This window comes from Anneissia japonica, unplaced genomic scaffold, assembly GCF_011630105.1.
Source record: "Anneissia japonica isolate Jap-2015-1 unplaced genomic scaffold, ASM1163010v1 scaffold29286_len2510_cov128, whole genome shotgun sequence".
Classification (NCBI taxonomy): Eukaryota; Metazoa; Echinodermata; class Crinoidea; order Comatulida; family Comatulidae; genus Anneissia; species Anneissia japonica.
The window spans coordinates 1-2,457 of NW_022712115.1; the positions used below are offsets into that span (position 1 = coordinate 1).

The window sequence follows — 2,457 nt, forward strand, 5'->3', positions numbered from 1 at the left end:
TGTCATTTGAATTTGATGCCCATGTAATACTGGACATAAAAAGTGTGAAAGTAAATTATTATTACTGGTAATGATTTTCTAAGTTGATGAATGTTAAGTTCCAGTAAGATTTGCAAAAAAAATCATAATATGCAAAACTACTCATAAATCATAATATAAATATATTAATTAAATTGCTTAAACATTGTATATAGTAAGTGTAGAGTGAGTATAATTAGCCTACCTTCACCTGTACTTCCTCCAAGCCAGTTGCAAGCACTGCTTCCTGCAACAGGTCTCTTTTTCTTTGGTCTCCATATCCTGTCAATCCTCTGTCCCAATACGATACGAGTGTAGTCCTAATTTTTTCATCTATAATTATTTTTTTCCTTAAACAAAATTCAAAGTAAAAGAAAATAATTAGCATCAACTTATCTTCTAATTCATGAAACAAATTTTATAGAAAAAAACAAAAACAACCCAATGCATAGTATTACAAAAAACTAATTCAAATTATTTTTAGATCAAAGAAACATTTTAATCTACAATTTGGCAAGGACATATAGTAGGCGTGTCAAATATTTTCACCCACAAATTGCAACAAAATGACTCGATGACACTAACAATAATTAATTTGAATGTTTAACTCTCAGTCAAAGCTCTCTGGTTGTGGCAATTCATAGAGTAGGCTAATACACTCTCCCCTGAACTGTTGAAGTTATAAACCACCACACAAATTAGACCCAGCCTTATATTTTCTGATAAAGTCATGCACAGGAACATGACACCTGCAAGGCTCTGGTTCACCTTTGTCGTCAGTTTTTAGTAAGTCTGTATCTAATTAACTGCTGCAAATATTTTTGTTAAACATTCTTTTAATTTCTTTTAAAAATCGGATTTTGTCTGCCTTTTAACATATTGAGCTTCAACCTACCAGTGTCAAATGTTTTTATCTATATTGCTATGCATATTTGTATAGAGAATTTCTACCTATGATCTTGTTGGTTTCAAGACTCAAATTGAGTGTTTGGTATTAGCAATATCTACATTATTATAAAATGGAAAAAATACATTTTCCATGCTTATTTTTTGGTATGTGGTATTTTTTTTTGTTTTTTTTTTTTGGCTTACCTCTTGCTGGCCATACTGATTTTTCACCTATTGGTAAGCTTGCTTCCTTTTTATGGTAAAAATAAATTCTAAAATGAATAAGAATTTAATGTCATTATAAATATTTGGTTTACTTTTCTTGTGGTCCAATCAAGAAAAATATTATACATAGCTTATTATTCAAAAAAGTTGGTTAGTTTCGTTAGCGCCAATATGTAAAAGTCATTTGTGATTTATTCAAATTTATTTTAATTTGTCCAAAAATAATACACACCTTATTTAAACAATTTTAAAGTCAGCTACCAAGGTCTATGTCAACGTTATATATCATACTCACTAACGAAAGCACTCCCATATAGCCTAGGCTAAATACCCATGGATTAAAGTTGATAAGACTATCCTATAGAAAATAGCAAAGGGGTCAAGGGGTCAAACGCAACGCTACAAAGAAGCCTTGGTCAACTGCCCCAATAAAAGTGAAACCCTGTTAGGGTTCAAAAGAGATCTTTTTTAAGGCTTAATTTGGTCCTAAACGTCCAATAAGCCTAGGTCTAGGCCTACAGACAGTAGGCAAGGGTCGCGCGAATCACTATTATCAGATAGCCTATTTAATAGGCTAGGCCTACGTATGTGCAGTCTAATTTTCATACCGCCATTCTATGTTAGTAAAAATGTCCGAATCGCGCGAATAAATGTTCTACTATAGATAGGTGGCCTTTCACTAATAGGCAGGCCTAGACTACCTCCTAGCCCGACACCAATCATGTATGCCTAGGCCTGTAAGGCTATATAGGCCTATCTCGAGGCATACAGTAGTCCTAGCCTAGGCCCTACCTTACCTATACCTAGGCCTAGGGCCTATTAGGGTAACTCAACAATGCAAATATAATATTGGTTGAATAATATTCACCATAGACTTTTGTTATTTTATTCTGGAACCATGTAATAAATAAATGATTGGAATATCTAAAATCATTTTATAAAATATTAAGAACTAGTTTACCAATTATAAAAATGTAAAACATCGAAAGCTCAGCCTATTTGCCTTGAAATCATGAGATCTTCTCGGACTAAAAAAAGTATTAAACTATAGATGGCAATATACGTGTTGGATCAACCACTATAAGAAGGGGTAATTATTACAACATCACACTTCGTTCAAAAATTGATAATTTGGTTATATATTTGACAAAGCATAGGCGTATGGCACCCCATATTAATTGTACTTATATAACCACTGTTTTAAATAATATCACATACATCCGTGACGATTATTTGTATATTTACATCATTGTAAAAAGTGTTATCACCCTTTAAAATAATGGCAGGTCTCACGATAAACACGGCGATAAACAGAAATCAACCAAA

General features: G+C 32.5%; 1 long non-coding RNA gene across 1 annotated transcript; it reads right to left on the reverse strand.

Annotated features, from left to right (window-relative positions):
* Positions 1-169: 169 nt before the first annotated feature.
* On the reverse strand, positions 170-2,155 carry LOC117107707. The gene is made up of 3 exons (XR_004445276.1): positions 2,093-2,155; positions 1,111-1,178; positions 170-368 (listed from the first exon to the last, which is right to left on the reverse strand). It is a non-coding gene; the product is annotated as an uncharacterized LOC117107707 (long non-coding RNA).
* Between the last annotated feature and the right edge of the window lie 302 nt (positions 2,156-2,457).